We start from the raw sequence: 12,186 nt of genomic DNA on the forward strand, positions 1-12,186 counted from the left end.
CAAATGCCTGCCTCTGAAAATGGAATGGTGAGAGACGAGGCATCCACCAGGAAGAAGTAAGATAACACAGCTGTCATTTGTCTTGCAATTTTTGCCAGTCTCATTAAAAAAAGAAAAAAAAAAAAGGCAAAATTTGAAGTATGGAAAAGAAAATGAGGGCCAGAAAACAAATCTCAGTGGCTCCACTATGAGGAAAGCTGGACAAAGGGAATGACTGCAGGTTAGGGCAATTTCTTTGATCTTTTTTCACTCCTTGTATTAGCCCATCATCTGGAAAAAGCAGTGCTGAAATGTGTATACTTAGAAATACAAACAAAATAGAAGTGAAGAATGATGCACTTGCATTATAAAATAAACCTTGTTCTTTAGTGTAAGTATTTAAATTAAGTGCAGTTGCAATGGCATGTACTAAAATAAAATTCTTTCAACTGAAAGGACAAGCAGCTTCCCTGAACTTTCAGTTCCTGTTCAGGAAGTACAAACTGTTTGCTGCAGAGGGAATGTATTCTGAGAAGGCCTCAGCACCACTGAAGTACAGACATTTGAATAGAGGACAAGTGGCTGGGTACCAAAGCCATTACAGCAATAAAAGGGAGTACACAATCACAAAATCAGTTCAGAGGAGAGGGATGGGCCTGTGGCTTCGGCCCTAGAACTGAACACAAAAAATACAGTTAACTTGTCAGCATTTCTACAGGTTGTTTTTGTGTGTGTAATATTACATGGATCCTGCAGTTGTTGATTTTTGTTCTTGTATCTTTTTAATGAAGATAGCTTTACCTTCAAGAACTGTATGTACTATGTGCCCTGCCATTACTATAAAAGGGATACATGAATTTGGAAAAAGCAGAGAACTATATAAAATACTCTCTGTAGTGACTTTCCAGGGATAAATATCTAATTTCAGAATGAAGTACAGTTGGGGGAAAAAGAAAAATGGCAGTAGAATGACCTCCCTTTCTCATTGATGAAGCAAAATAAAACAGAAACATCTTCAAGCTGCCAAGTAAATGTTATCATATATTCGCATCTGAGAAGGTAGGAAAGTAAAAGAAGATATTCCATACTTGCACTTGTGGTGAACGCATTCACATATACGCAGCATTTCAAGGTGACAACACTAGAACCTGTCCACTCAGAGTATCAGTCAGTGCTGTGGTGCTATGTGCAGTGCTCACCCGGTCCTCTTCAGCCCGGTGCTGCCTTTCTCCACTCCTGTCCATGCACAAAATCCTTCCAACCTCAGGATATCCCATCTACTCACACACCGGTACCACCCATTTTTCAAGGCTGTGCACCAGTTCTCTTTTTCAGTTCACAGGGAAAGCACATCAGCAGCAACACCAAACAACCTAGGGCCTGTTGCTTTATGATCAGGAGCATCTTTATAGACATACATGGACTGGTAGACAGCTGAAGCATCAGGTACATGGTAGGATCCTAAAACAAGGATCCAGTCGTTCCAGTAGCTTTGGGTAGACTATCCTGCTGTCTATTATTCTGAATTTTTTACCTGGTTATCAGAAGCAAAGACAGCATAGATACTGGATGACAATGCTAGCTAGTACATGAAGTAACTGTGAGAATTTGTAATACAATAGGTGGGAAAATATTCCTAGAAGTTGGCTGAAATAAGAAAGAAGACCTTACAAATACTGATATTTAATTTCTATACTATAACTCCAATCTATCCGATAGAGCTGGTTTATTTTGTCCCTCTCTGTTGTGCTATTTTAGGATTCAGTCCTGCAAAGACAGGAGGTGTCGTGAGCAACGCGCACTGCACATGACACCCTGAAGTCAGCAGCAAAGAGTACAAAGAGCAGGTTTACACCCAAATTTAGAAAACTAACCTGGCTGCTTTCATGAGGAACCTGGGGAGCAATTCAGAGCACATGAGTCAGAAATCTCTTTCTCCATTTTGTATAATGGATGCTTAAGGCACCCATGTTCTTTTAGCAGCTTCCTCTGATCTGTGACTGCTGAATCTGGAAGAAATGTCACATTGCAGGATATTTGATCCCAAAAGTTACCTAACGCAGTTGACTAAAAATACAGTGAATAATTTATATCCACAAACATAGAGGGAATGAACTTGTATCTTTCCCATTAAAAAAAAAAACTATTGAAAAATAACATTAAAAAAATATTGAAAATAAATCGACAATAAATTACTCAAATGAGGTATGAAGTCTCCAAAAAGTCACTCTGTCAGTTCATGGAGAAGAAAACAAAAACCACACTGCAAATCATTTTTGTAAACACATCCACATTTCTGTGACTAAAGCTCTTCCAATTTCTACAGCACCTGAGAGAAAATGTTCCTGCCTTTCAACATAAGCTCAGTAGTCGCCATCCCTTATTTGTCCTTCATCCTCAATCTGTTGAAATTTTACGATTTTAAGCTATTTTAAGCTTGCACCCTGCCCATAACTGTGAGGTGTAATTTAAGCAGTTAGAGAGTGTTTTCACTTCTTTTTGTGAAGTCAGTATAACAACTCTCATCCGGAGATAATTTTCTCCTCTCGCCATTTGAATTAGACAGCCTTACAGACAACCTCCTTAGGCACCATAGGTCAGATTGAGTTTGCTTCGTTCCTCCCACTTTCAAGTTGAAAATCACATAAGGAGGAATGGAGTGAGGAGAAAGCTTTTAACAAAGCCACCAGACAGTATTCCCTGTGTGTATGCAAATGCTTTCCCCAGGATTACGAGCCAAATCCTTACTGTGTGGCAAATCTTAGTTGTCCACTGACGTAAGTACGTCAGTTCACATGAGAAAGATTAGCAGAATTCTGCTCTAAATTTGCAGTGCAATGCAAATTTGTGAGACAACATTTGCGGACAACTAGCCATGTCGTTTGAAAATGCTGCTTATTAGCAATCCCACCAATAATCTACATAATTCGATCCAGTCAAAATATCCAGGGAAGGGGTGGGGGAACCTTTGATCAAGAATATATTAGTTATTTGCACTTTCACAGTAGTTCACAGTCCTGTGCTTAAAACAGCCCACTAATTGAGCAGAATAGCGTACAAACAGAAATAAAGGAGCACCCTATCCTAAAGAATTTACAAGCAAACTACAAAGTGGGAGAGCCAAGTACAGATCAGTCAGACATACGAGTAAACACTGACTCAGTAATGAGGATGGAGAACTGGTTTTGAGCTTCCTTTAAAAGAAGGTCATTAGAGACTTTGTGGAAATCAGCAATAAACAAAACCTGGATTCAAGAGGTTGAAATACATGTGCCTAATAGGAACAGAGTAAGCATAAACGAAAAAGATAGGATAGCAAGCCAAGAGCTTTTTCTGTTTTATTCCTTCCCCAAAGGTGGAAAAGAGTAAGTGTATTAAGATGTGTTATAATGCGTGCAAGCTGTTCAGAGACAGTGTCAGTTGAGAGTGAAAGATAAGGAGCAAAGTAAGAGCAGGCACAAGACAGATACCAATAGAGACTGAAAGTGTCAGTAAGAAAACAGAATAGTTAAAAGGAGCACAGCAAACAAAAACTGGTTCTCTGCCAAGATGAGAAGAACTCAGGGACAGGGAGAGAAATGAGGAAGAAACCTGTATTTCACTCCGTCAGGAGTTTCAGGGAGCACTGGAGAAAGGGGAAGATGGAGGACGAACAAAGGAAGGATCCACAGAATGCAGCAGGAGGCAGCCAGGACCTTGACGAAGGAATCAAAACAAGCAAAAATGTAAACAGGGTTGAGAATGTATGATTACGTTACAACGCAGTTTAACTGGAGGGTGAAGAAACTGAAGCAGAAGAGAGCAAGTTCTCTGAACAACAGTTGATCGTGTTTGCTCATTGTATTTCCATCAGTAAGCTCTACAGCATGTGTGGGAAGAATGAGGTGCCTGAAGACAATTGGCCCTGAGAGTTGTGATCCTATTTATACATACTTGGTGATTGTTTGATCTACCCATTTTGCTCATGCAGAACGTTTTTGTTCTTCTCTTAAACACGTTCACACAAAGAGCTTCCATTTAGCTTTGTTAGAAACTGATGTCAGAGCACAACCTTTAATAATTTAAACCCTCAAGATCTGAAATAGAGCATTGTCAGTATTTGTTTCCATTTTACTACCCCAAATTCATCAGTCTGAATTATAACAATTAAGCTTGAAGAGCAGTTGAAAGAAAAAAGTGGTTGAATACTTAAATATCTTCTTTGTCAAATTAAACTTTTCACATACAGATGATTCTGAGTTCTTTCAGTAAACTACAATGGCTTTAAGTCAAATGGAACTGGATTTTGAATTGGCAGTGAACTTCAAACTAAAGATTTCTGAAGAATGAAAGATTCACAGTCCTGTGAGATTTAAAATCCTTAAAAGTTACACAAATTGCAATGAAAGTAGACTATCTTATTACCTTCATTTCATGTTGGTGTAGCCACCTGAGTCTTTCTAGTGCCTTGACAGAATTTGCTCACAATTAGCAAATTGTGTAAATCAGTACTAACATTGTCTTCTCATCTTGAAATAGGACAGATTAACACATTCAATCAGTCAGCTACAGAAAAATATAATAAAATATTTAGCTCACCCTTTGTGTTGATATTTCATAGCATTTGAATTTGTTCACCAACAGAGAATATTTATGAGCCAGATGCTCACTTCCCTTTGTGCACATCCAGTTTACATACACAGAAAGAAAAGGCTTAAAGACTTCTCCAATTAGGCTATTGGCAAATTAGCTTGGCTTTTTATGTATCTATCTTTAATGGCCAGGAAAATAAGATTATGCAATACAGCCATACTCCTGTTCAGAAATATGGGAACTCCTTGTCTGCCCTTCATTTGAAGCAACAGGGGATCACCATGTGATAAAATGTTCCACGTCCAGTCTTCCTCCAGTCCTGCTCAGCACAACAGAGATGGAACTCAGAGCCCTCAGCTCAGGAGAAGCATTTTTTGTGATAGAAAATAGATTCCTTCTGGTTTTGAAGGGTTTTACTTTTCAGTATTTGAGAAAGCTACATTTAAAGTAATGTTTTTCTCTGCTTTCTAGTCCTCATTTAGTATTTCCATCCAGAATGAGCACGCGTCACTCTGGATCCTTCTCTCTCCTGTCTGATACTAGCCCTGCACAGCAGGGCAGAGGAAATATCCAAGCTAACTGTGAGCAAATGAGATCATAGAAACCACCTTGCCTTGACAGCACAGACCTCAGTACCAGCCACTTGCCTTGGGGCGAATCACCCCACAGGTGATAAAAGATGTAATGGTATCCCTCCACTTTCCCTTATTTTGAAGACTTTCAAACACATCTCATTACATGATGTGTATTTGGCAAAGGACTTAATCTAATTGCTTTGTTATAGTGATAGTGCATTATAAATGATTCTGATAAGAGATTTAAAAATAAAAATCCATATTCCCATACATTTTTGAATAGCCCCCTTTATACTTCTTGTCTAACAGTCAAATACAATACAAAGCACTACCATATAATTTCATTTTTAGTTCTTTGACAGCTTAAACAAAAACAAATAGATACTGCTAAAAGCTAACATACAAAAAGTAATAAAAGAGAAACTGCATCAATCATAACCCTCAAGTAAAAAGTAAATCATTTTGTCTTCCTGTAACACCTCTCCAGTAATTGCTCAGAATCTTTAAATTTATAGCATTTAATTTACATTTCAATACACAATCTTCAGTTACTGCATATTGAATTGAATACTTAATATTTAAAATGATGTAGTAGCCCAACTGTTTTGAAAAACCTAATGGCTACTATCACAATGGGAAACCATCCTGCTATTCACAAAGACCAAGCTTCTTTAACACACACTGTGTTAAACCTAAAAATAACACCAACCCAGAAGAAATAATTTATTTTTAGCCTATATACTCTAGACACTGAATAAAACGAATGCCTCCCAGCACCTGGAGATATTAGAAAACAAGCAATTAAAAATTATCATCAGGTAATTGAAATTACAGAAGCAGACTTCCTTCAGCATCCTCCACTCTGCCTATTCCTGAGAGTCAGTGCCATGGAAGTGTTCCAAAAACCAGAGCGCAGGATGAACTGAGTCCTCACCATGCTCAGCATTCCACATAGCCAGGCACAGTTCTGCCCTTCTCTTTTGCAGTGTGGTGGGGAGGATGGCAGAGCTAACTCATAGAGAGAGCTCTGTGCCTAACTGAGTATCTTTTCTACAACCAGGAGAATGCAGTCAGGGTATTTGGCTACAGTGGCTCCTGCAAGAAGTCCCACTGAATCCAAGGCAGGACAGATGCCCTTAGCTGGGACATTGCTATGACAAATGCTCCCCTGTAGGGCCACTGTCTCACCTTGACAGAGAAGCAGCAGGTCCCCCCATCCCAAGCCCCACAACGTCACACTAACCCAGGCTGGTAACCCTGGGCACTGCTTGCAGGTGTTTTCCTCTGAGAAAGGAATAAATAGAAAAAAAACAAACTGTTCCTTATCTACTGGCTTAAGTTCAGTGAGAGCAAGCCAGCAGTGGAAGAGCAGGAACTACAAAGCAGAAGTCACAGTAGTGTCTGGCAAGGGGGAAAAGTGCCCAGGGGCAAATCCTGTGGGCTCACAGTCTTGGGTGGCACTGGAACACTATTCAAGACAGCACCTGTGTAGAGCGGCTACAACACAGTCAAAACATTGGGAAAGGAAAGTATTCCAAAAACAGCTTCCAAAATGGGCACTCTGAAAGCCTTAAGCTGGTAAGATACAGAAACCACAGACAGATGAAGCTGGAACAATTTCAATGGAAAAACTGAAGAGACAAAGAAAACAGGCATAAAAAGACAAACATTCTATAGAAAGAAGGAAATGGATAAACTTTTAAACATTATGACCTGGCATGAAATATCAGAAACTGCCTCCAAATTTGTAACACATCAAAAAATTTTGAGAGTCAAGCAAATACTTAAGAATCTAATCAATTTAAGAGTGTGTTAGCTTTCACATTAAAAAGCACACCACAGCCAATCTTCTTAACACCTTGCTAATTCAGAACTGGAAATGTCTCAGGAAATAATAATTCAGGAAGCCTTTGAGCACTTGGCAAGTCTATTAAACAAAATCAATGTACAGGATCATTTATTACCATCTTTACATTCTACACACAGCCATACAGAAATGACAGCTGCAAAGGGAACTTGGCCCAAAAGGCGATGCTCTTCACAAGCCTGCAGAGAAATGACATAACGTGTCACACGGCAGTCATGCTGTCTCCTTCCTTTCACCAATGTATTTAATTAATTCAGATAGATGAAGTGCCAAGAGCTTTTTCTCCAGTATTACCTTACTTCTCAAGGAGTAGTTACATATTTCTCTGTTCCAGGATAACTAAGGAGGCACAGGAATCTGGTGATTTGGGAACGCCTGCAGAGCACAGCCAGAGAGAAGGAGCTGCTGCAGAACAAAAAAGCTGTTCTAGAGAGTGATACAGCCCTGCGTTTTTCTTGTAGATAAAATTAACTGTAATATTGTTGGCACAGCTTAAGAGGGGTGCAATCTCTCAAGTTTAAAAGAAACAAGAACAAAAAAAGCATCAATATAAGCAATGATTTTGTTATTACTCTTTTCTGTAGATCATCTAAATATTTAAACTACAGAGGCATTGGAAGCACCTGCTGTGAGAGCTGCAACCTCTGAAATAATGCTCACCTGGTAAACAAAAGCCAAAAATAAATTCAAGCTACATAAATAAACAAAACTACAAGAAAACAAATGCATAAGCATTCACCAGAATGAAAAAAAAAAACACATAAACGTCTGTATACAGAATGAAAGCTATTACTGAGTGGAAATTGAAGTTTGCAAGACACGCTTAAACGCAACATTTGAGGGCATTTCACATAAGGAGACCTAAATGGAATAAACATCAAATACACCTACACAGAAATTTCACTTTTGGCCACCATCATACCAACAGTAGGAATCAAAAATCAGAAGAACAAATCAGAGGTGATTTGGCATCGGAAACAGATAACTAGAAGGGAACAATGACTGAAGAAGGCTCCCTGTAGCAGTCAGTTGGAAGGAAGGTAAGCACAAACATCAAAACGAATTATTTTTATTGTGGCTGAAGACATGATAATTGTAAATTAAATAAAGGAAATCACACATTGTTTATTTTGAACTATACTTGCAAGTAAAGGCATAGCTGGAATTAATTGATTTCACAACCTAATAAAGAAGTAGGCAGCTGAAAATGACATGTTGTAATGAAGAGAGAAGAGATGCCTGGTGCCAAGGAGAACATGGAAATGCTGGGTGAAGTGCTCTGCCCACTCAGCACAGGAGCTGCTAGCTCAGCAAATAGAACCACATAACTGGAACCACCAAACACAAAGGCAGTTACAATCCTTCCCAGAGCTCAGAGGTCACAAATAAGGTCAGAAGGGATGCTTGCTCGCCGGTGAAAGATCTTGGTGTCAATAAACATTCCCTGAAAAACTGGGAGACATTCTCACCTTATTGTATAATAGCATGCTGAAAACTCAAATGGGAAATCCAGTATCATCTAATTCGGTTTGAGATAATTATATTCTGGGTATGGATATTTCTTATACCCCCTGCTGAAGATGCATCAGGTGTCAATAAAGAATGTTTCTGCATCCAGAAATAATCCCAACTAAAAAGAATATAAATCTATGTTTCAGTGATTGAGGTGCTCACCTTAGGCAAGGGAAATTATCCCACTGGCAAGAGCAGGTGAAGGATTTGCACTTGGAGTTACCTTACACACATAAGAGAAACAGTCATACAGATAGGGTGCAGGAGCACAATGACATGCAACTCTGTGTAAGAGGGATTCAGCTTAGCAAAGGCTGCCTCAGTTTCATAACACAGGGAGGGAAGAAGGGCCCTCACCCAGCACAGGCCAAAAGGCTTGAGAGGAGTCTGCCCAGCAGAAATACACCCCCTGCACATCACCAGTCCGTCAAGAAAAAGGAGGGGAGCGTTGGCTGATCAACAGCACAATTTTTGCTGAACTCAGCAAAGCTATATTTAACTTCACTTGCAGCTAGATAGGGACTAACTCAGCCACTGAGCAAGCGTAAATGCTCGACCTTAAAATATCTATAGATTGTAACAGAGTGAACTAATTTCAACTAATGAATTGCTGAGCCAGCACACTGAAAAGAACAGAATATGCACACAATAATGCAATTATCGTTAAGACAATTATAAATCAAATGAAAGAGGATGATCTCTCTAAGTTTTGAGGGACAGCTACCTATGGAGGGTTGAGGAAAACCATCTGCAGGACAGGGACACCGTGCCTAAGGGCAAAGTGAGCGGTGATCTTATCCCTTGGTGACTTACCTCATCCCTGCTTGCTGAGCCTGCCTGCCTTCGTTGTTCTGATCATCCCATACACTGCCACTTTTTCAAGCACTTCTAAAAATTTTAAACAGATGGAATTAGATTATAAAAGACTCTTTAAAATAAGACGTGGCAGATTCCTCTGGTAGTATGTACATTGCACAGTTCTATTTAAAGAAGTTTAATCTAAAAATTTACTTGGTAACACAGTACTGTAACTTCTATGACTCCTTCAGGCAGTAATTAAGAGTGGCTTCTTAATTATTCAATGTATCTATAATAAGTCAGAAGATTTATCTTTTATTTGAGCCAATGTAACTGATGGAAGTAAGCATTTCATGTTCAATGGGAAACATTGGCTGCTTTAGCAGTATGACCACTGACCACAGGGTACTCACTGTAACACTTCACTTTATTCCAGGTGGTGTCCATAAGCCACAGCTCCGAAATGTCAAGTTTATGAAAGATTACCATTTTTTTTTTTGGACAGAAACAGTCTTTTTGCATGGAACAAAGTTCCCTTCAATGATTATTTTTTTCTCAAAAGATAAAAATTTGCAGTTCACCAATTTGAAATTCAGCATTTTCATAGAACACAAATTAGTTTTCCAAATTAAATACACAAGTAATAATGCAATATTTCCGTATTTCGCCTCACAATGCAAATTTTCCAAAGTGGAAATAATCCAGAACTGAATGGAATGTGGAAATTTTTTTATAAGATGTTAACTGAGCATCAATCCTTTCACCTTTGAGAAAGAGGAAGTAACAAACCCATACCAGTACCTGCTGTGAGCAAATAAAACTGTGATCCAGTCAATTCACAACTTCCAGCACCAGCAGCAATTGAGTACAACCAGAAAGCAGAGTTTGAGAGCAGAAGCCGATTAAAGAGGTAAAAATCATCCCAACCCTTGGAAATAACTGCAGCTATCACCAGTATATCACAAAGAAACAATCCAGACAAAGGACTTTTAATGGAAAGTTTGTTATCTGAAGCTATGAAAATCTTCAATAGTGTTTAACACACAAGTTTTACAGTAACACTGCCAGACGTCTAGCTGACTGTCAGGAAAAATGTGATCAGAACTCAGACACCTTACATTTTATGGAAATCTCATTAAGATTTTATATTTATATTTCAAAGTCTTATTTTTGAGATCTGACCATGCCAGCAATTGCTACTGCTTGAAATACTGTGTCTGTGAGGCCTTTGAGATTTTACGATGGTATCAGTCAAGTACTGCAATCTGAAATAGTGATGGCTTTCAATCAGAAGAAAAACCAAATGAAAGCAAGAATTTATAATACCCAAAAGGAAAAGAATTCTGAGGAACATCTGTGTTTGCCCTTGAAAGACAATGAAAAGCACATATGGGAAGAAAAAAAAAAAAAAAAGATATTTCCAAGTCATGGGATGATCTATGATTTTTTCTACTCTTCAAAACTTCCCTTACCTATCAGAATCACCAGAGCTCAAAGCCAACACTTTGCAGTAGTGGGAGAAGGTGCATGGCCTAGCTTCCATTCTGCTAAATTAAAGAGGATCAACTGGAAAGCTCTGCTATTCACTGAAATAGCTGGACTTTGTCTGATAAATCTAAGACCGCTTTATTACAAGCAAAGCTCAAGAACAGAAGAACAGGTAAACATATGATGGCAGTATTTCAAATAGTAACAAAATGGTAAAAAGGGAACAGATGAAATGCAATTCCACATCACATTTAACAATCACACTGTCTCTTAGTCACTGCAACACCACAGTTGTGAATTTCTGAAGATGGTAAATTTGCCCCAACCATAGCTCAGCAGTTGGGTTGTCTGAAGGCTTGTCCATGCAGGTAAGCACCAGCTGTGTCCTGCAATAGAGCTCTGGCCATCATGGGTGGCAGGGCTCATTCAGGACTATTGGGCCACCTGGTCGCACCTGGCCTTCAGATCACCTGGGGATGCCCCATAAGCTGCTGGAGGATGTTCAGTCCCTCCTCTCCCTTCTCTTCTCTGGCTTTGGGCGTTCTCCCCTCCTCTCCACCTTTTCTTACCTGCCTCTGAACTAGCACATTCCTTCAACCTTGAGATTAGTTGGCTTCTTTGTCTCTCTCTCTCACCCACAGACACATACACACAATGAAAACTCCTGAAAACCTCTTCAGTCACATACCATGAAAAACACTAGTTGTAGCAGCAGTAATTCTTCTAAATTCTGTTGCTGCCACCACAGTACAGTGTCTGCCATTAATAAGAACCTAACTCACCTTCTGCTTCTCCTTATGGTAAAGAGCTGATACTATTGTATTGCCTAGATCTTATTTGGGGAAAAAAAAACAGTCCAATTAGAGATGGATTCGCAACAAGCTAACAATGACCCTTAGTTTTGACTTTGCCTGCCTTTTGTTTGTTTGTGAGACACTGTAATTGTTTACATTCAATATAAATTGAATCGGTGGCATGCCAAATCCGGACTCTGCAGACTCTGTAGGTAACCTAGGGTTAGAGGTTAAAAAACACTGACACCATAACAAATTGCTGTAATTTGAAGAATAATCTGAAATCCTGCTGGGACACAATTGAGTTTGTGAGTCTAGTTGTTAATGATAATAAAAGCTGACACAGTAAAAATGATAAAATTAAAGAGAACACCCAGTAATACAAGTACCTGCATTGTATGACATTGACGATCCAGTTAAGAGGGCTGATAAAAAAACTCATTGGCAAGTAACTTAATGCTCCTCTTCCAATTTTAAAAAGCTCCACTTATTTGTAAAAATACAGCCACTAAGTTATTTTGTCTTTTCTTGCTTATGTGCTGTTTGTCATCATTTTAAAAGTACGCAGTTTACATAATGACTTCAGTAATGCAAGGTCATA

At 39.0% G+C, this 12,186-nt stretch overlaps 1 protein-coding gene across 3 annotated transcripts in view; it reads right to left on the reverse strand.

Moving 5' to 3' along the window:
• Positions 1-12,186, reverse strand: part of PPP2R2C (protein phosphatase 2 regulatory subunit Bgamma) — a 175,922-nt gene that overhangs the window by 126,935 nt on the left and 36,801 nt on the right. The window lies entirely within an intron of this gene.

Source organism: Gallus gallus, chromosome 4, assembly GCF_016699485.2.
Source record: "Gallus gallus isolate bGalGal1 chromosome 4, bGalGal1.mat.broiler.GRCg7b, whole genome shotgun sequence".
Lineage (NCBI taxonomy): Eukaryota > Metazoa > Chordata > Aves > Galliformes > Phasianidae > Gallus > Gallus gallus.